This window comes from Fringilla coelebs, assembly GCF_963513975.1.
Source record: "Fringilla coelebs genome assembly, chromosome: Z".
Classification (NCBI taxonomy): domain Eukaryota; kingdom Metazoa; phylum Chordata; class Aves; order Passeriformes; family Fringillidae; genus Fringilla; species Fringilla coelebs.
The window spans coordinates 58,328,274-58,351,852 of record NC_140031.1 but is presented as its reverse complement, the minus strand read 5'-3'; positions in this window follow the sequence as shown (position 1 = coordinate 58,351,852).

Sequence of the window (23,579 nt, the reverse complement as noted above, 5' to 3'; positions counted from 1 at the left end):
GTCCCACGTGATTAACAAATTCATCTTGAAACACTGGTGTTGCTTGACTGCAGTTGAAAAATTAAGTGGTATCTTTAAATTCTTGTTCCTCTACTCAGTAAAAAGAGATGTTTTGCAGCACTTAGATTCTAGCATATATAATCAGGCTGCACATTTCCTATCGCATTCAACACCTTGCAATCTCCTGTGTGCCGACTGTGCACAGTGCAGTGATATGTCTAGAGGTAATTATTTCTGTCACCTACATAAGGGCAACAGATATGAGAGTCATCTCATGCTTACCTTTTTGTGTACTTTTAAATGCCTGGCTGGTTTATTTTATACACAGGAACACATTTTATACTAGAAATTTGTTCCTGAAAAGAAATGCTAAGGGAGACACATATGAAAGAAATGGGCCAGATATGCTGTCTTTATTCAGAAGTCTCCAAAAATTATTGGGAATGCTGCAATAGATGGACAAAGAAATGATGAAGCAAATATATTTTTTTAATGACAGAAGGGAGGAGCTCAGGAAAAGAATCCCAGAAATATTGGTGAATGAAAATTTAAAGCCAAATCCATGCCCCTTACTGCAGCTTGAAAGGAGGAAAAGGCAACAGTTCTGGTCATGTGGTGAGTCCCACCAGCCAAGTCCTGCAAAGAAAGCTGTAAGATACCCTCTCCCTTGAAAGAGCCAGTCTGCATAGCAACCCTTATGCCATGGAGGTGACACAGATACCTGAGGAGCTGAAGATAATGTGGCATGTACAGAGAAGAGCACTGTGAGCGTGCAAGGAGCAGTGTCAAGGTGGAACAAATCCCCTCTGCTTGCTCCTGGGTGAGTCTACAGGATGCAGGGCAGGGGTTTCATCTCAGGAAAGTCAGCATGATGGTAGTTGAGTGAACAGCATTGATGGTTCTAATCACTGAAGGGCTAGTAGAAGAAGTGAAACTTGTGCCAGAAGGACCTCTAGGACCTACCTTGGGTCATAGAGGAGCCCCCACTGGCAAGGTATCATTTTTCTTTGTTTTGCCCTGTGGATTCTGCAAGCTGGTTTATTTGTTTTTTGATACTTTATCTAGATTTTACATCTTGTTTCACAGCTGTATGAAAACCAGCCATATATCTTTTGTTCCACTTCAAGCATGTAATGTCTCCTATAAACTTTGTTATCACTAGGATCTCATGTCAGGTCCTGTACCTGCCCTCTGTTCCAAGGTGAGCTCGGGAGCGATGGGCAGTGAGGGAGGACAGTAACAAGGAGAATACCACTCCTGAGTGGTGTTCATTTCACAGATTGAAAACTGCTGGCTAGGACTTTCCCCTGTGCTTACTAGAAGAGGCCAGCCTGAAGGATCTGAAGTGTGCAGAGCAGTGGATCATGCTCCATTTGTAGCTCCATGCTGGCCCAGGTGACTTCCATTTGGCCTTGAAAGCATTGCAAGCACTGGCTGTGAACAAAAGTCCTCCACAAATGGGACAAATAACGTGGCTCATGAAGCTGTACTTCTGCCAAGATGGTCTGGCAGACTCTAGTAGCAGAAAATAATGTAAAAGGTACAATTTATTGTGCTTTGCAAGTGACAAAAAAGCTTTAATGTCACAGCCTGAGGTAGAATCATGCTCAACTCCTTGTCAGACATCAGAAATGGAGAACATGGGACCACAGAGCAGGAGAGGTTCTTTGAGGCAGGACCTGTGATCAGATGCTACTCACTAATTTTCTCAGCCCCTTAGAGCTCTCCATGCTCCCTCCCAGTGTTACCTAGGATCACTAACAGCCCCACAGCTGAGACAGAAACATAAAACTATACATGAGGCACAAACACATCTTTCAAAATCTATTTCAGGCATGTCCTAGGATGGTAATTTATATAAACTGCAAAATTCTGCAAGACGAATATTGGATAGGCCTTTAATATTTCCACTATGAGCCCAGAAAAAAATAACCTTTGGAAAAAATCTTTGGTTGCTTTCTGTAATCAGTAGTTTCCTACAATAAGAGAAAAAGGTGAGATCAGCAGTTTCACTTCACTAGCAATATCTTTTCAGCTATTAATTATCAAAAGTTTTTAATAGGTCTACATTCAGATCATTCCTAGAGATAAAAAAAAGTCTATTAAAATCACTGAAAATGGTCCTTGATCAGCATATAAGACTTTGTCCAAAAATTAAAAAGGTAAATAGCATTTGGATTCTACCTGTGTGAGAATCTAAAAACAGGCAGGATGCTGTCAGCACAGGATGTTTCACATAAACTTAGGTCCAACTGGAGCATCTATAGGCTCTATATTGTCTTGGATGAAGTGAGTTGAGTTGTCTGTGTTCAGTGAGCAGCTATCCACATTCAAAAATAAAAGTAAGAATAATAAAAATGCCACTTGTGGTTGGTTTTAATAGGTGAAGAGGAGTATTCTGAGTTCACCAGGGACACCAAGAACAACTTAAGAAGCAACATTAACCATTTACAATGGTGCTTCCAGAAAACCAAGGAGGTAAGGAAGTTTGTTGTGTTGTCCTTGCAGACTGCTCTGCAAGCAGAGGATGCAGATGTTTGACTGGCACCTTTACCTGGTCAGCATACTCAGCTAACTCTAAAAGTCCAGGTGCTTCTCTTTTCATCTGGAGTCTCCTTGCATTTTACAGACCTGTACTCGTCCCTGAACTACAAAGACTTCACAAATTTCCAGGTAGCTGCATCAGACTTGAGGAATACCCCATGAAGAAAAAAATTATGAGAATACAAGGATTGCTTTGCTTGCCAGAAATGCCACCGTACTAAAATCAATCATATGAATTAAAGGCTTTTGACAAATGAATAATTCATACTGTGCTAAATTAATTAATGCATTTTCAAGACAGGCTTAGTACATTTTCCTGTGTTAGCCATCAGCACACGAGCAGAGCTGCAACAGCTCTGCCATCTTTGCTCCCTGTAGTCATGATTCAGATTTGGAAAGAGGATACAATTTGCATAGCACTCGTGCGTCAGTGAAAGGATTACTTTTTTTATTTAGTAATCAAAATAATGCTGTATGCACATTACTCTTTTCCTCCCTCCCCTCCTCCCCTTTGCAAGAAACTAGGAGCAAAACAACTGTTTCTTCATAAACACTCCAGCAACTGTAGTGAACAGAGATGACATTTACATAAATGGATTGCAGTGCAGTTGTTGAACATACACAGGGATGATTCTCTAATCCCATTTTAATTAGATGGATGTTGCAAGCATACAAAAAATTACAAGCCTCGATCCCTGTGGTGATGCCATACTGGCATGGAATCAATCACCACGGCCTCGGTTGCCATGGAAACTGATAGGTCCTGTGCCACCACCTAAGTGCTAAATGATTGGTGGTGTTCTCCTAACACAGGGAGAGCAATGAGTTTTTATATCCCGTCCAGCAGCTGTGCCAGAGAGTTAATTAAAAGCAGAGAACATGAAATAAATCTAAATCTGTGAAGAAATGAAATGTACAGTACAAATTGAATTCCTGTGTTGGACAGAAATTAATATGCAGCACAAACCACAGAGCAGCCTGAATAAGCTGCAGCTGTGAATCCTGGGAACTGGTATCTCCGTGGCAGCTAAAACCGAAAAGTAGAGGGAGCACCTCTTTATCTTATTACCTAAACAAGCTTGTCCTTCCGTGCTTGTGTGGACTGAAGCATGCAAATGCATCCTCTAATGTTAAAGGTTTGCAGAAAAGCAGGAAGGACAAAGCTTAACCAGGATCTAATTAGCAACTGCTGTTTATCAGTGGTGGACACGATGTAAGTAAGTGTTTGCACTGCTGTACTCAAATTCACCAGACAGCCTCTCTGAAAGTTAGTGTGGTTTTATTGATAAGCTGTGAATTTCAAATTCATATTTCAAGTATCACAATTCCAGTAGCCAACCCTGAAATGCTTTCATCACAAAAAATATTAGCTCTGCATAAAATATTTTTTGGTGGGATGGGATGCAGCTGAGACACAAGATTGCCACAGTCTCCTCTGAGGGCTCTCCCCTCCCTCAGCCCTACTGTTTAGGAGGCAGATTCCTGTGAGTGGGACAGCACAACTCCATGCTGGAAAGATGTTTAACCACTCATACATGACAAACATGCCAAGTGGGCAAAGGGACCAAAGCTGAACTCACTCTTCTGTGCACAAGTGAAATCGAGGAGGGAATGAAGAAGTCTCCTTCCAGACCCAGATGCAAGTGGGTACTGGACAGTCATCTTTGAAACAACAAAAATTACTGCAACACTATCTACATTTGAGGCTTTTTAGGTGATTTGCATCTTTATCATGCCTTTCATGTTCAGTGATTTCCTGTTAGTCTCTTGGGCCAACTGGTTGGTTGGGATGATGGGCATTTGCCATTTTTTTTCCCTTCTTTTTCCTGGTGTCAGCTCTTCCAGCTGATGTCAGCTGCACCAAAGTCTGAGGATATTTTTTTCAGACCTCTGGAATGACATGCTGTGGATGCTGACAAATCATTGACATTCAAACCAGTTGTGCTAGATTCTTAGGAAGAAATCTCTTAAACAGTTGTATACATTTTCAGCATCAAGCCACTAAGATTTATCCCAGAGGAAGCAGGGACCATGCCATGGGAGCTCATCCTGCTTGTTCTCCTCTTACAGTCTGAGCTGCTCAGGCATCATTTACTCCTGCAGCCTGTCAGAAAGGGTCCAGGCCCTGGCAGAGCATTGCTCTAACACAAGAAAAGTTCTTATATTCTTGTCTAAGTGTAACAAATCTGATAGATACACCAACTTTTCCTAGAGCCCATAGCAAATAATAGATTTTATAGGTTTGCAAGCTTTTCTAACACAAAAATATGTCAAATACTGCAGATTTTCTGTGAGATAAATATATTTCTTTGTTTATCTTTTCCTTCCTTCCTTCCTTCCGCCACTTCCGCCACTTCTGCCACTTCCGCCACTTCCACCACTTCCTTCCGCCACTTCCTTCCGCCACTTCCTTCTGCCACTTCCTCCCTTCTGCCACTTCCTTCTGCCACTTCCTTCCTCCCCTTCCTTCCTTCCACCACTTCCTTCCTTCCACCACTTCCTTCCTTCCTTCCTTCCGCCACTTCCTCCACTTCCTCAACTTCCGCCACTTCCGCCACTTCCACCACTTCCTTCCGCCACTTCCTTCCTTCCTTCCTCCACTTCCGCCACTTCCTCCACTTCCGCCACTTCCTCCACTTCCTTCCGCCACTTCCTTCCGCCACTTCCGCCACTTCCGCCACTTCCTTCCGCCACTTCCTTCCTTCCTTCCTCCACTTCCGCCACTTCCGCCACTTCCGCCACTTCCTTCCGCCACTTCCGCCACTTCCGCCACTTCCGCCACTTCCGCCACTTCCTTCCTTCTGCCACTTCCTTCCTTCCTTCTGCCACTTCCTTCCTTCCTTCCGCCACTTCCTTCCTTCTGCCACTTCCGCCACTTCCTTCCTTCTGCCACTTCCTTCCTTCTGCCACTTCCACCATTTCCACCACTTCCTTCCGCCACTTCTTTCCGCCACTTCTTTCCGCCACTTCCTTCCTTTCCTTCTCCGTGCACAGCTGACATACTGGAAACATCTCAAAGGATGTTTTCAGGCTCTTCCAGCTAATTAGTTACTGCTAATATACTGCTAAAACAAACCAAAACAAACCAAAAACGCCAAACACATGCTTCTGCCCCCAAATCAGGAGCAGTTTGGTGTCCCCAGTTGGAGATGAAACCTGAAAAAGGCCTCAGCCAGTGAGAGGCCACTGCCTCCTTCATGGCGTGAGTACACACAGGGATGATGGGGTGCCCATCATTTCCGTATTTCCTTTCCATCAGAAGTGTTCAGTTGGAGACAGGAGAAACCCTCCTGTTTTTCTTTCCTGAGATGGCAATCACTAAAGTGGCTTTCACAGAACTCAATTATCGATTGGAAAAGCAGGGTCAGACACTTCACGGGTGAAAATTCTGCTGCTTTTCAGCTCAGCTGCAGAAAAGGAGTGGTGAAAGCACACTTGTGCGGTAGGTGAACTGCAAAAATGGGAAGAAAAACAGAGATGCAGCAACAGCATGAATAAATAATAAAAGGGAATGAGAACACCAGCAACGTGCCCATACAATAAAGTTTCTTCTCACTCCATTTTTACTCCAGTTTCAATGAGATTGTGGGTGATTGCTGGGAATCTAATTAGCTTTTAGCATGAGAGAAGCCTTCAGCTCGAAAACATTCATGATAAATTTCACAGCAAAATTAACATTCACCAGGAAGTCACATGGAACTGGTCAAGGTGAGGACACCCCAAATGTGCCTTCCAGACACACTCCACATCCACAGTTCCGCAGAAGCACTAAGCCAAACTACGTACATCTTTCACAATTCACGAGTGACAGATCCCCAAGCAGCTGAAAACTCCTGGTGTTCCCTTCATAGTGACAGATTATTCTCATTTAACCCATCCCTGTACAATCAGCCTTTTGTATGCCTAGTATAGCTTCCTACATGAAAATCCCTCCTTAAAACGTCTACTGAGTGCTTTTCTCTATTGGCCAGTCTGAAGAAGGACTCCCAACTATTCCCAAAGAGAATTAATCAAATGGGAAAATTAAACAATGAACCAAACTAACAGAAATTAATTTCCAATGTTTTGAATGGGTATGCTCTCTGTGCTTCTTTAGTATAAATTTTAGAATTTTAACAGGCAATGTAATAGATCTTTCACATTTATAGACAATCAACATACCTGAAAAAGACCACAGACTGTTGTGCTAGCAACATGCTGTGCCAATATTATCTGGAAAATATTTTGAAGTCTATTTAATTTTACAACTTCAAAAAATAATTTCTTCATAACTGTTTTGGTGAAGGCCCCCTAAGTTTCACCTTTCACCTTTCAAGACAGCTGTTTTTCTTAATCAGTTTTCAGACTGTTAGTCACTCTGGCCTATCTTTAAAAAAACTCTGAAAAAATGGAACTTTCTCTCACTCCTGTTCAAAATTAGTTCATTTTTATTTAAGTTCAGAAGATATTTTTTTTTCAGTTTAAAGGCAGTAGTAATGAGATCATAAGCCAAATCACAGGGGTTTTCATTCATTTAAGGATTTAAAATGAAGAATATCTCACCATTTCCACATTTCCACATGGAGAGGAAACCATTTAGTGCTAAAGAAAAGAAGGGGAGAAGTTGAAAAATGTCCAGATGTCCTCTTCCATACAGTGAAAAAATTTCATGCAAGAATTCAAAACATGAACAGTGGAACAATATATGGGAAGGGTATATAAAAAAAAAAAAAAAAGAAAAGAAAAAGGGAACGTGCCTAAATATGAAGACCTGCAGTACTGTTTGCAGGTATCTGAAGTCAAACAGCAGTCCTCAGGGGAGAAAGAAGGACTATAATTTTCAAGCTTTTTTAATATGGTTCCTGTTATTCTGCTTTGGAGCTTAATCCAGAGTCCTTAAGCTGATAGGTTAAACTGCAAAGCAGTAGGGTCTAAATTAATAACCTCATTTTAACAGTCCAAAGTCATCAGATGGTGTCAAAGTCTTCTTCCAGTTACACCTGTTGAGCCACCAGAAAATGACAGAAAAATCATCACTTTTGTCAACTACTCCTCTTGTTAGTTCACAGTTGCAAGCTAATAGTTCACAGCTAACAAAGCCAAATTGATTTTTGGAAATCAGGCTCTTTTGTTGACTTCCATCAGCTCTACATGGTATGAGCTTTGGTCTGATTTCAGCTGATTGAATATAGGCTTAGTCAGAGATTTCTGAATTGCAGTAGTGAGGGTGTAGATGAAGAAATATTACCTCCAACTCAACTCTGGCAAAGAATATGGAGAAAGAGAAAGAAATGGTATGGTGTTTTTCACAACTGTGTCATGGACAACTCAGCTCTTCTACCATGTTAGTTTATATGGTATCTATCTCCTCATATGCAGTCTTTACTAGCAATAGTTTAGGATTCTTTCTGCACAAAAGCCACAAATATTTGAAATATTTTAAGAGCAAATAGCAATTTTCTTTGAGATGAGAAAGGTGGTCTTATATTCTAAAAAATCCCAAATCATAAAGCATGGAATAAAAAATTATAAGGAACACACAGTATTGAACAAATTCCAGCAAAGTTCTCTACAGCAAAGGGTTAATTTTTTTCAGTTGAAAGTACTATTCAACACCTTTTTCTTTCATAAAATTAGTAATAAACTGTGGGATCCCAAGTGACCATGAGTAGGAAAATATGTGATAATGAATTTATACATTTTTCTATTTATTTTGTTAATTATTTTCATTGCTTTCTATTGCATCATTAAAGCTTATAGTCAGAGCAACATTAGGCAGTGTAACAGATGTAAAATATCTTCATGTCCTTTATGTGACAAAAATCAAATACAGCTTGAATTGAATGAAGATGAAATTTTGCTGCCATTTGCCTGCCAGGAATGAGCCCAACCCACATTTTTGTTGTTGCTGTTGGAACTGATGCCAGCTGGCAATGCACTCAGGGATGAGGTGATCTGTTATTAGCTTTTTTAGAAGTATCCACCAGCCTCCAATACTCCAGGGAAACTGAATGGCAGCATGGGAGACACTGTCAAGGTATCATGTTATAACAAAGACACATCAGCCAGCATGCAGAAACTGACTGTGTATGCTGCCAGAGCTGGTGGCAAGTGGTATGGAAAGCACTTTAGCTTTCCTTTTTTTCTGCTGAGATTTTGCCTAAATTCTTTTGCATTTTTTTAAATGGTTAGGAACACATCTGCGTTTTAAAATCTCCACCTGCAAGAACACCCAACCGCATTTGGAACCCTGACCTCTATCACTGAGTTCACAAAATCTGAGCCACTATCAATTACTTGGCTGGGTATTTCAAATGGCTAAGGTCTTCCACATGTCCAATCCTTTATATTTTGCATAAAGAAAACATACAGACAGCAGCCTCGCTTTAAAAGACCCAGCAGTCTGAAACAGTGATAGTCTAAGATAGCCCTGTGGAAGCCTACAACACTGCCATAGAAAGGTCCTTAGCTTCTCCAGCTGAATCAGGAACATGCATTTCTTAACACATGCATAGAATAAAGTTTAAGAATATTGTGTGTGCACTGCAGGTATGAGGTGATCATTGACTGCAATGTAAGTTTTCCAAGGTCAAATGAAAGTTTAGCTAGAGTTTTGCATCAGATGGAAAACTGGATTTGTAATAGGAAGGTCTTTTAAAAGCTTTTGTAACTTTTGGCAGTGATATACTATATACTGCAGGCTCACTATGTCTCCTCAGCAGGTCATATATTTTCCTTTATGCTCAGCTGAGTGGAGCTAAGATCAATTTTTAAATCACATTGCTATATTATCCATCTTTACTGTTGCAGACAAGGTAGATAATTGTTTGCTTGAGTTACATAGCGAAATCCTTTTCCCAGAATTCTATTGTTAGTCTCAAAATTACCACTGTTTGCTACTTAAAGGGTATTTGTGCATATAATTTCCACAAAGAGGTTCACAAGTGCCAACATCAACATATATTCATATATACTCAAACACAAATAATAAAGTATTTATCTTGTATTTATTATTTTAATAATAGAGGTTTAAGCAAGAGGCTTTCTTCAAAGCAAGGGTGAATTTGGTCACTAACACAAACAGCTATGAAAAGAAAATAACCATGAAAGACAGATCTGTGTAACTAACTAAACAAAATGTATAGAAAAGTACATTGAAGACCCTTTGCAGGAATATAAAGCACATTAACAATTCTAAAAAAGAATAATGTCATTCCTGTGTTTTACCACATGCAAAAGGTGAACTACAAAGCTTATCTAATTCTTATTGATACATCTTCTGCAGGAATATCTTTTGTGTCTGTGAAAACAGATTTGTTCCTGTGCTTTCTTTTCTATGAAATTATTCAATTTTCTATCAATGTATTACTGCCCAGCAAGTCACTGCCCTTTCTGTGTGTGAGTATGGCGCTGAATACACACCGTCACACACAAACCTTTCAGAGGTTAAATGTTTGGTTTTCCTCCACAGACTGATCTTGTCAGCTTCTGGAAAGTTTTCAGCTTGGAGATATGTCTCTGGTACAATGGTCCTCAGGAGGAGGCATGGCTATTTACATCTGGCCAGCAGCAGGAATTATGACCTCCTTATGCCACCTCAGGTCTTCTGCCAAATATCTGTGCAAAGGTCCAAGCTAGTCTCTGCTCATCTTATTGGTTTCTTTGTTGACTTGTTCTGGAAGAAACACATGAACATCATCGGCTTTTCACTCTCCCCCCCATCTCAGAGTCTCAAGAGGCTTTTAGTCCTACAAGTGGCTTTTGATTGCCTAGCAAAGCATTCCGGAAAGTGTCTTGGTTTGAGAGGAAGTAGGCTTTTTGGGATGCTGTGGTCAAACCAATAGGTGCTCAGATTTGAATATTGGCACCTGGTGTGGCCACTGAGGACATGGATATACATACCTCTGAGAGCACAGGGAGGTTAAAAGCAGAGAACTCCCAGGAGGAAAACTCTATTGGTTCTGCAGAGCTGGGCGGAGAGGGGAAGCCAGGAGGCCTGAGTGAGGTGGGCTGGGGGGCCTGGACAGAGAAGGGAGGAGAAGGCTCCTGCAGGATGGAAGGGTGGAGGAACCCGGAGAGACATCGGGCAGACCCCCAGGAGAGAGAGAGAGAGCGAGCTGGTGTCTGTGCCTGTGCCACCTTGAGATCTGATAGCACGGCCAGCCAAGAAGGAGAAGGGGGGTGTGGGGAGAAGGTGCCCAGCAGGGCAGCCCTGGGAGTTCTGCACAGGCAGAGGCTGAGACTTTTAACCCTTTTTTGGATGATGGGAACCTTGCAATTGCTGATTCCTCCTGGAGTTAAATGAGAAGAGAGATAGAGATGGGATAAGAGGAAATGGGCCACGAGAGAAGTTGAGAAGAATCCTAGGTAGGAAGAGATGATGGAGTGGCCTTTGGCTGGACTTTTCTTGTATAGCCATAGACAGAACCATTTTTCCTGTGACACAGAGACTGCATTTAGGGGGGAGGCAACGGCTTGGAGCCAAGAGAGTGCAGTGATGTGATGTGAAGGAGTGCGTGGACAGAGACAAACAGTGACGAGGGTGGTGGTGGTGCCCTCCAGGAAGAAGAAGAGGATCTCTGTTCTGGAGACCCCTCGGCCCCAGGGGGTGAAATCTGGGGGAGACTGGTGTCCCAAAAGTGAGAGACTGTGCTTTTTTAGAACTGGGCAAGGCACCCATTAAAAGGAAAACCCTAGAAGCAGCTCTGGTCCATGCACAGTGGTGAGAGCACTGGGCATGGAAGGAAGAGGTCACACTGGCCGATGATCTCCAGGCGGGGCCACGTGTGACAGGGAAACACAGGAGGTTTAACTGTGTTTGCTGGAGAAACCCATGGTGCAAGAGAGACTCCTCTCTCCTTGATGAACTGAGAATTGATTATCTAAAGGGTGGTGATGGACTGAGAGTTGATGATCTGAGGGGTGGATGTATTGGAAATTTGGTGGGGGGAGGAGGAATGTGACATGTAAGGTTTTCATTCTGAGTTCTGTGTGCCTCTCTTTATATATAGTTGTAGGTTAATAAAGTTTTTCCCCTTTTATTCCTAAGCTGGAGCCTGCTTTGCTCTATTTCTGATCACATCTCACAGCAGACACCAGGGAGGAAGCATTTTCATGGGGGCACTGGCATTGCGCCAGGGTCAAACCATGACAGTCTGTGATTCTGCATTTCATTGTCTTTGTAAGGTGTTATGGTTAAATATTCTTCAGTCTAATATTAGGGAGAACTTCAAAAATCTGACTGGAAATCATGTAACTGAATTTTCTCAGATCAAACATGTAACCAACATGATGTTGTTTCAGAGGCAGCAGTCACTATGGATCCATAACAAGTACTGCTGGAATGAAAAGAGAATCACTCAAGAACATAAGGATTTAGCAGGGTCTTCTGTCTGGAAGTCTGCTACAAAAGACCCAGACATTGCAGTAATATCACTGATATCCTATAATAAAATTATGCAGATGAGGAAAAAACCCACAAAACAGGAGCTCCAGCTACAATGTGGTACTCAAATGAGAAAGAGGCATGTTAGATACTAAAGTCACTATTTGCCAAAATTTTCCTTTCCTGTAATAAGAGGAACATGCTAAGTGAAATTCCCAAATCCTGCAGTTGGCTACTCTAACCTAGAGATGGATACCTTTCTGACTTAAAAATCTGTTTTGGGTGTTTTTTCCCCTAAACATGATCTTGTCAATGGACCAGATAAGACTGAGATTTTTTAATGTCATTTAGCTAATTTAGCAACTGAAATTACCTATTCTTGAGCTTTGGAGGCATGATAGGAAAAGGAAAAAATACTGCCAGTATTTTTCTCCCATTAAAGAAAGATACCTGCTAATATTACAATGGAAAAAAAAATCCTAAAAGGCCTTTACAAGTGACCCAGGAGAACCCTAAATTAGTACCTTCATATGAAGCAAATATGGCACAAAATGTAGCAATTTACAGTATTTTCTAACTCTTTTGCAGATGCTGCTTTATTTCAAGGTTAAGGACAAATATCACTGACATAACTGACCACTAAGGGAATTTCCTTGCCAATGGAAAAATATATCAATGATGGTTTTTGCATAAGGCACAAGAAAGTAACAGAACAGCCCCAAATCTCTTTGAGTTTCTAGCAATGTCAGCGGAGGAACAGAGAGGATATAATAATAATAATAATAATAATAATAATAATAATAATAATAATAATAATAATAGTAGTAGTAGTAGTAGTAGTAGTCGTATGTTGCTGTATAGAATAGTCAAGTGTATAATGAAGTGGAATTTCACCACATAAGGATCATACTTGAAAACATTTGTGGCCACTTTTGACAGATAGTAACATTGTGCAAGTCATAACATGTTACCAATAAAGCTCACATTATGCCCTGCATTTTGTTCTCCAGGTTTAGGAGAGAAATTCCTCCTCATCTCCTTTACTTGTGATGCTTGTTTTATAACCTCAGTTCCTACCTCCCATTCAGTATTCCCAGTTTTGGCCATATGTGAAGGTGTTAGACCTGAGTAAGAAGCACCATGTTTAAATGGAAATAATTCAGGCTGTGTCAAGTTTACTTTAATCCCTCTCTAAAGATCCCAGATAGATATGACCACTACTCAAGTTTAAGTACCAAGCATAGTAGCCAAGGATCATGAAAAATAAAGAAGCCTAGAGAAGCTACAGTAACACACTGATTTTGTGCCAAATGCTCTCGGCCAAATTCCTCATGTAAGTACTCAGCTGTGGAGTTACACTAGAGAAAACTTAACTCAGCATTCTCTGCTTACGGGAAAATTCAGTTCTAAAGCAGGGGATAAAATCGCTGACCCAAGTGTAATAAAGAGGCATGGAATGGCAAGGACCGAATAAATGAAGATTGAAACTCATTGACTTGTACTATCCTGAAAGTCAATCTGTCCTTACAAAACTTTATTCAAACATTGCAGGAGTTTAATGTACATATTTGGAGATCTCAAATCATCTGTACAAGAAGATAAACTGTATATTCACTGAGGGTGCAAATAACATTATTGAGATGAAATTGTGGCAGAGGAAGAAAATGGGTTTTTTTCAGGCACAGTGCTGCAGGATCTGCAGAGCAGCTATTACAGACTTTAGAGATAGAAAACAATGCAAAGGCACAAAGGAAAATCACAGGACCAGCTTCCTCCATAGGGAAATAAATGCACTGGGTTTTGAGGACGTAGGTAGAATGTCTCCCCAGAAACTATTGATTTAGAAATGGGTTTATATAGTAAGATATCTTCAGTTTTCTTTTTTTCCTTTCTTTCTTTCTTTCCTCTCATTCTCTCCTTTGCTCCTTCTCTCCCTCTCCCTTCCTCTCTTTGTTCTGCCACTTCCTTCTGCCACTTTCTTCCTCCATTTCTCTCTCTCTCTCTCTTCAGTCCTTCCATCCATCCTTCTGTCCTTCTGTCCTTCAGTCCTTTTTTAATTCTTCCTGTCTGTTGCAAAACCATAGAAAACCATCAAGGCAGGAGGTTTAATGTTCCAGCTCCTGTGGGTGAAATCAGTTGTGCTTTGTAAAATACAAGAAGCAATAAAACTGAAAAAGCATAAGACTTGGTCTGAAAAAACAAAAGACAGCTCTTCTTGCCAAGAATAATTGAACAGTGCACTTATTTCTTCCCATGGCTTGGCACATTACATTTCAGGTTCTGAAACTGCTTTTTGCTATTCACACTTTAACAGCCCTCTATGATTTCTGTGATCTCTATGATCCCCACCTTTTGCAGTGCTGTCCCAAAGGTATGCAATAGGAAAAAGATAAATTGTTGCAAATAAGACTGGCTATAGCTGCACGGACCAAGGGAAAAAGGCCTCCTTTTCTTTGATGGACATCCTCTAATTGCATGAATTATGTTGCCTGCTAACCATAGTCACATATTAATTTTCTGGTTTTATTATAAATAAAACCACATTATCAGATTTATTTGTATTCTATTCTCAAGACTGATTTGAAAGGATACTCAGAGATCTTGCATGGTACCAAAAAGTTTTCTAGTTCAATATGATGTGTATAACAACAGCAATATCTGTCCTCAATGGTGCTTCAGTGGTGCTTAGTTTTGGATAGATACTTCTTTTTGTTTATCTTCTTTGGACTGAACATGCAATAAAATTCCAAGCAATTAAAGTAATTTTAGGATTAAAATATTACAGACAAAATGAATATTTCTTCACCATCCAAAGATTTTAAATCCTTTCTTATTCAATGTTAGAACGTTTAAATGTAAGATCCAGCTGTAGCATCAAGGTGGTCTATGGATTTGGGGACACAATTTACATTAAAATAAATACAATTCTTTCAAGTCTTATTATAGGTTATTTTAGTTAAGTGGCTTTTATTTCCTTTTAATGCTACTTGTTCCACATTTTTATAGAAACAGATCAGCTTGCTTGCTTGACATTTTACATTTTATTACAGATACAACTTATTTAATAGCTTGCTGAAATGCCAGCCCTATTTTCTCTCTCAACTTCTGGTACCTCTGAATTTATAAAGTTTCCACTTCTGTTCTCTGGATGGTAACTCTTTTATGGGGAGAAATATACCACTAGAGACAAAAAGGTAAAAAGCTGTTCTTCTTTAGGAATTGACATTTGATTTCAAAGGCAAGCTTGAAGAAAAAATTCCTACAATTTACAGAATATTCTGATGGCAATTACGTGACCTAAAAAATACTGTTTTAGATGTCAACTGAATGAGCCAATGCTGTGCTAGGAAGCATTAGTAATGTTACTTGGCAGCAGTAGTATATCCATAAAAAGAACTTAAGCACAGCTGTCGAAATTAATAATACAAAATATACACTCTCATAAGTGAATCATTTTAGGATTTTAGTCAATCTTGTGAGTGCCATTGCATAGTGGCATCATTTTATCATGGACACAGATCACTCATTCAAACGCTTTCAGGTGTATTCCATTTTGCCAGAAACTTTGGGTAGTAAGTAAAGAAAAAAGGAGTCTTCAGCCAGAGATTATAAATGTCTTCCTATCCAGGAATATCAGAGAAGCAAAGTCAGCACATTTATACATTTACTAGGTAAAGGCAATTTTGTTGTCTAGTAAAAGACTACTGTTTTGGAAGACCAGAATTTGAAATAAAAAAACTGATTTAAAATGGCATACCATTTAATATTAATTTGTAACCTGTTTATGTTTCCATTTACAATTTAAGATTGTGGTAACTGAAAGCATCACAATAACTTTTTTTTTCCCCTACTGCTTACTTTATATGCTTTTTACCATTTCATAGAACAGGTTTCAATGTTTTATCTTTGCTAGTGAGCTCCACTCTTATTAAGCTCAAATGTCTTTACCAGATCCACAGAGGAAAAAGAAACCTTACAGGACTATAAAAAAGTATTATATGTTTTTGAAATAAGCAAATTCATGAGGGGATTTGGAAACTCAAAATCATTATAAAACTATGAAGTAAAAAGAGTGGTTTGTTTCTTTTATTTTTCAAAGTGTGTACATAACTTGAATGTAGCAAGATTCTTGATCTTTACTTCAAAGATATTGAAAGAGAATAAAAGTTATTCAGTCTGAATCTAAAATAATAATTTCTTTCTTCATTTCAATGCCACTCATGTATATTAAATTGTTCCAATCAGTGATTTTAGGATCTGTCAAACACTTCATGGCTGCTATCCCGCAAGAAACATTTTTCTTTTTTTCATACATATATATATATATAGGGACAAATAAGAAGCAGAGAGGTTCTTAATTAAGTTGAAACTTAATTAAATGTTCAGTAATGCTGTCTCTATCAGGGCTTTCTCCTTAAAGTTGAAATGTATTTAAAGACAAAACTATTGAAACAGCTCTTTCCAGAAATTTCAGAAAACATACAGATGGAGGCATAAATACTGAAGCAGGCACAAATGGAAATAGTTGGAAACCTCTGGTGGAATAGGATATAAACGAAGATGAGGATGGTGGGTTGACCACACTTTGCCTTTTCCAGAGGATTATACCAAATTAAGACTACATTAATTTCCGAGAAGATTTCTGAGAATCTTCCTGTGTAAGTTGCTGGGATGACATCCTGGATAATCACCCACCTCAGTAATGAGCGTTCCCTCCCAGCTCACCTTTTGCTTGGGAGAAATTACTTCTGCAGAACTCCCAGAAGAACAAAGCGCATGGACCTTGTTCTGCAACTTTGATATCTCACTGGCAAAAGCTAGGGTGTGCCTGTAGCATAGACTTCACTCTGAATAGGTTCATTTATCAATCTACAATTAACTGACTGACAGAAAGCCACAGAAAACAGACAGGCAGAAACAGTGAATTGTAGAAAAGTCCGAGCTGGAAAGGACCTTTAAGGCCATCTTGTTCCAACCCTCCTCCTATCGGCAGGGACACCTTCCACTAGACCTGGTTGCTGTAAGCACCATCCAACCTGGCCTTGAATATGGCCATGGATGGGATATGCACTACTTCTCTAGTCTGTTCCAGTGCCTCACCCCTCTCACACTAGAGAATTTCTTCCTAACATCTAATTTAAACCTATTCTCTTTCTACTTCAAGCCATTATCCTGCTCCTGTTACCACAGGCCCCTATCAAAAATCCCTCTCTAGCTTTCTTGTGGCCATCTCAAGCTACTGAAAGGCCACAATGAGAATGAGAAAGACTACAATGAGAATGTCCACAAAGCCTTTTCCTCTACAGGCTAAACAACCCCAACTCTCTCAGCCTGCTCTTCATAGCACTCTTCATAGAGGTGCTCCAGCCCTCTGGTCTTCTTCATGGCTTTCCTCTGGACTCACTCCAACAGACCCACATCTTTCTTGTGCTGATGACCCCAGAGCTGGATCTGCACCTCAGTGTGATCTCATGAGAGCAGGCAGGGGCAGAACTCCATCCTTCCCCCTGCTCTCCTTGCTGCTTTGGATGCAGCCCAGAACACATTTGGTTAGCTGGTCTGTGAGGGTGCCTTGCCCAGTTGGTGCAGCTTCCCCTGCCCCTGCAGAGTCCTTCTCCTTGTGGCTGCTCTCAATCTTTTCTCTGCCTGGCCTATATTTGTGTCTGGGGTTGCTCTGGCCCAGGTGCAGGACATTGCCCTTGGCCTTGTTGAACGTCTGAGTTTTGAATGGTCCTTAAACTTGCCAAGGTGCATCTGGATGACATCCTTTCCCTCCCGTGTGTTGACTGCACCACAGAGCTCAGAGTTGTCAGCCAACTTGCTGAGGGTGCCCTCCATCCCACTGTCCATGTCATTGATAGAGATGTTGAGCAGCTCTGGTAACAATACTGATCTTGTGGGACACCCCTCACACCTGTCTCCCCTTGGACATGGAGCCATCGACTGCAACTCCTTGAGTGTGGCCATCCAGACAATTCCCTATCCCCTGAGTGGTCCACCCATCAAATCCTTGTGTCTTCAGCTTACAGGCAAGAATGTTGTGTGGAACAGTATCAAAGCTACAACTCCAGGTAGCTTCCCTCGTCTACCAACACCATAACCTTGCCATAGAAGGCCACCAAATTTGTCAGGCAAGGCTAGCCCTTAGCGAAGCCATGTTGTCTTTCATCAGTCACCTCTCTGTTTTTCATACCTCCTTAGCAGAGCTTCCAGGAGGTATGGATCCATGATCTTGCCAGGAACACAAGTGAGACAGACCGGTCCATAGTTCCCCAGGCCTTCCATTTTACCCTTTTTTAAAATGGGGGTTAAGTTTTCCCTTTTCCAGACAGTGGGAACTACACCAAGCTGCCTTCTTTCAGCACTCCCAGCTGCACACGTTCAGCACATGTGAATTAAGGATTTGAAATATTGCCCTTTCAGTGGTACACACTTATGTTGACATGGAACCTTAAACTCCATTATTTTGTTGTATGTGCCAAAATCCTAGGCAATAATTCACAGTGTATATTTCACATTTATCTCCTAGCTTATTTAAAAATAATCAAATCAAATGCATTTGTTTTATATATGGTTTGTTTAATTTTTCTTATGTATTATATTGCTGGATAGTATCCAAAGCACCATATCACTCAGCCTTTTTTCACCACCTCAGATGCTCAACAAGAGTGTGACCATGAATACATCTACAAGTAATATGAATTTTCCATTCCAAATGTGCAGTCACCAAGTGTAGATGTAGAATTGGCAGTGATAGCTTATCTATGACTCTATGATACCTTCAATTTTTCCAAATACTCAAGAATAGTAAAGAATGTCATATGCCAAAAATAGCTTCAGGTTTGATCTTTGAAACCAAGGCACTGTTCTCAGTGAAATATTGCAGAAATAAAGGGTTTCCTGGCAGGCATTTCTGTTGGACTGGAAAAGATGTTGCAATACGCAAAGGAGGCTGGTCCCTGCAGCAGAGCTGAAGTGATGGCTCCTTCTTGGAAGTGGTCATCAGCTGTGAGCTGCTGTTATGATTTAAGTCTGCCAACAAGTAACTCTTTGTGGAACAGGACCATCCTGACTGTAAGTTTTGACAGAAATCTGGCTCTGAAGAGAGGCAATTTAATTAGCAATCTAAGAGATAATGGAGGAAGACTTTTTTATTAATCAAATTCCCTATGCTGGACCTCCAGACTAGAATTGAAACTTAATTTATTCCTCCTTTGAAGAAAACCAGTCTGAGTTCAAAGATGATCTAGCTATATTAAATTGTCTCAGTATTAAAAGTCAGTTTTTCCAGTACAGAGATGAATTTTCAGGATTCTGAAACTAAATATAATTTAGTTAAGAAACGTTGTAGTTAATAAATAACATTTAGTTTAGAAACCAAATTTGCCACTATCATAAAGCATGTGTTCCATGTCACTTAAATGTTCAATGTTAATTAGAATTTTCTAGTGGCCAAGAACTGGTTGAATCATTTTTCCTGGAGGAAACTCATTTGCGCTGCATTAGCAGAAAGGTGATTGATTTCAACAAGTTGGTAAAACCTGCAATGAGAAAAAAATATTTAAACATTTGCAAATATCTTTAAGCATGATCCTTACTGAAAATCATAGATATAAGCAAAGTTGTCTGGAGGAAACCCCTAATTTAAGGAGGACAACTTAATTCATCCTCAAGTGCCTAGGACATCTGTTTTGCTGATCTCCTATTCATTTCAACTGAACTGTAGGTTTAGAGACAAAGCCTGGAATTATCTGAGTGAGAAATTTCCAGTACAAAAGGACTGGAAGGTGTCTAGTACTACTATTGTTTTGTTGTGTTTTGTTTTAATATTTATTATTTGTTTTATAGGGAATAAAGAATAGAACTGTAAAGAGTTCTTCTCTATAGAGAAGATAGGAACTTCAGGCCAGGGCATCATTATACATTGGAGAAAAGAGATAGAATCTATTCTGAAGAGTAATTAGTGAGTAGGTGAGACTGTTGCATTGATGCTGATGATGTGTGTTTGTATATAGACATATTTTGTGTGGTTTAAAATGATATTAAAAATACAGCTTGCTGAAGAAGTTACCTACAATGTGGACAAAGAAATATGGCACAGATATTCTGCCCACGTTTACATCAAAGAACAGTCAGCACTCTCATAAGAGGTCCTTTCAGAGTCCCAGAAGGAACAGGAAAGAAGGGGGAAATGGAAATAAAGGAAATGGAAATGGAAATGGAAATGGAAATGGAAATGGAAATGGAAATGGAAATGGAAATGGAAATGGAAATGGAAATGGAAATGAAGTGGGTATGAGGTAGAAATCATCCTCTTGCCACAGTACAGATCCATAATGTTTCTGACTCTTGGACAATGGGTAAGAAAGACAGGAAATACGTAGTAGAAAAGCTGTAAAAAAGTGATAAAGATAATAAAAACCTGGTTTATTACAGGGCCTGGACAAGAAATAAAATACAATAAGGCAGCTAATTATCAACTGGAAGATAAGCATGGAAGAACTCCAGAGAATTAAAACTAGTCTCAGATATCTTACTTAATTTGCCAATTAGGGGAATATATTTCCACTATATTTTAGAAAGACATCAGCATCTTACACAGGTATTTTCATTCCCCACAATGAGACCTTAACCAAACAATAATAGTGTTTTTCTGTCCCTACTGATTTGGGAACTTTGTCAAGTTCTAACTTTGGGTTAGAACTCATCACCTCATTGTCTGAATCATTTTAATCTAATAACTGTAATTGAAAAGAAAATATTTAAAATAAAAGTAATTTCTTTTAGGTTTTGTATTTATTTTACTCGCAGAAGCCTATGGTATGTTTGTCATTTTACTGTTTTTTTACAAATTGTTTTACTATCATTTCTGTAATTGTTTAAAAAGATAAGCAAAATCCTTTTGAAATCTCTGTGGCTTTCAACAGTGGGCTCAAATTACATCTTCTTCTGTATAAGTGTAACTCTTCTGATGAGGTTTTCATATCAAGCTCCCTGAGATAGGTTTTCAAAATATCATGCACATGAATGGATTCACATCAGCCCACAAAAGCACTTACACCTGAAATGCCTGAAAAAATCAAACCCAAACAAAAGTGCAAATAAAGTGATATTTGCAATGTATGGCTTGGGGAAAGGAAAGTACAGTATAGGATTTTCTGAAAAAAAATCAACATTTAGTTATCTTTGTGAGATATTTATCAAAATCTGTGCAAAACTGGAGCTTTGTCAGGTTGCATAAATCAGGTCCACAAAACCCTGAGTGGTGTGACAATCATTAGGTTTAAGATATAGAGAAAGCTGCAACATCTTTGTTCTGACACTGTCCTGATGGCTGCAAAGAAAATTTTGTCTTATCTCTTTCAATCATATTCTACCTCCTCTCCTATTCCCTGTCCTTTCTGTCCACTCTTAGCATTACCCTTGATAAACTGACCTTCTGAAAGCTCCTCAGAGGGGAAGATTGTGAAACTAGGAGAGGTTTAGTTCTACCCAACATTCCTCATTCAAAATCAAGTGGTTTTGCATCTTGACAGCAGAAAGTCCCTGGTAGGCTAGAAAGGGATTTGTTCTTTTGCAATTAAAAGGTGGCAAGCAGCAGATAATCTTCATAAATGGATTCAGGCTGTCTTCTTCCTGAGCTGAGAAACAGTGAACATTTTTAACACAGTGAAAATAATAAATCAGAAGTTTGAAATACTGCAATCTTAAACTTTTTAATCAAATCAAAAACTGTAGGATGAAAGAGACAGAAATAGAGAGAGTGGAAGGGTTAATGAGGACAAACATAAGAACAGTTAATTCATAAAGCCAGTCAAGACTGCAGCACCTAGAAGACATGGTGTGAGCCATCATTCACAAGTGCTACTGATCACTGAACCCCCTCAGAAATAAAACAGAGTAATAAGCATAGCCTTACCAAGTGATAACAACTCTCACTGACATAATGTTATTTTTCTGACTGATATGAGACACTTTTTTCCAGGTAATTTCTTCACTGACAGTTTGATCTTGTGCTACCACAGATTGTCTCCAGCCTGCATGTTCTAAAGCATTTCAGCTTTCAACCCTTATTTGAGGGTTGCCAACTCAGTTACACGATAATTTATAAGCTCAGGAGGCTGAAGAAAATGTGTCTTCTGCTCTCTAAGCTTTAGATAAGTTTCAACCACTGCTCCCTGGTGATACTGTGTCAGGTAACTTTAGGGTGGATGGCACAGGTGTTTTTTTGGAAGCTGAAGTTTACCTGATCTGAAGCAGTAAGAAATTATTGATTTAAACGTTTTCACATGGCCAATATTGTAACTGTTGAGACTACTGACTGAGCTAAATCCTTCTTTAAATCTTAGATACCTTTCTCTATATCTTAAACCACTTATTTTTAATCTTTTACTAATATGTGGCAGGACAACACTGAAGAGATTCAACTTTCTTCTGATCAGCACAGGACCCAGTTGAAGTGCGTACCCTTTGCCGTGCAGTAGACTTCAAAAATCATAGATCACAGAATCCTAGAATGGTTTTTCCTGAAAGAAATCTTATGAAAGGAATCAAGTTCCAAACCTCCTGCCACGTTTCACTAGATCAGGTAGCTCAGAGTTCCATCCAACCAGTACTTAACTGGAGTTTTCCAGCATTCAGCCTAGGAATAAAGTCATTGATCACAGTCCAACGTTTGATTGTTGTATGCACAGGTGTATTCCCCCTCATGTATTTCCTAGGTCAAATGACACATTCTTTCCCTGGCTTTTAATTTGGATCCATTCCTTTGTAAGAGTTCTTGCAGGGTGGTAAGTATGTTCTTTGAACCTGCTACCTGAAATACTTGTGCTATACCTTCATGTTTATAGTCTCTCACGTAAGTGCAGCTGTAACCACCAGATGTATTATATTTCAAATAAATGAGTTTTCAGACTAACCAGCCATATTCTTGAAGATAAAGCAAATAGCTGTAGGAAAGAGGAAAAAATTAAAAGGAAAGGGAAAAAGAGAGGATGAAAAAAAAAGAAATAATAAAAAATAAAGTAAAACTGCTAGGGAAAAAAAATAAAAGAAAAATAGGAGGGGAAAGGAAAAAAGGGGGAAAAGGGGGGAAAGAAGCGATTGTTTTATACTTCCAAGCAGAAATATTCTGACTTTCACTAAAAAAAGAAAAAAAGTCTTTGCTTTGGAATGTTCTGAAATACACTTCCTGTGTTTTAGAAAGTAAATAATCTCCCAACTAAAAATATTTGCCTCTGAGTCAAATCAATTTCTTGGTGGATCAAAAAAAAAAATACTCTTTTATTTCATTTAGCCAAGGAAAATGTAACTTCAAGAGGAGTAAAAAATAATTCTTTGGGCAGGGCAGAGAAGGGGGAATAGTTATTTTCACTTGTTTGTCTGCTAGCCTTTTAGAAACACTCTTCTGTATTCAGTCTTACGTATCTGTGCCATAGACAGCCCATTTACAAAGTAGTCTGAATTTTTCTTCCTTTTAATTAACCCCTTTGACATGGACATTTCCAGTAATCTTTTTTCACATTCTCATTTCATCTTCATCTCAGTCTCTACAGAATGGATCTTTTCCCTTTGTCATTGCAAGTGTCTTCTGCAGCAAATCTAGTTTTGGTGAGCATGAATCTGCAAAAGCAGCTCCTCTCACTTTTCTGGCCAGTTTTTTGTAGTAGCC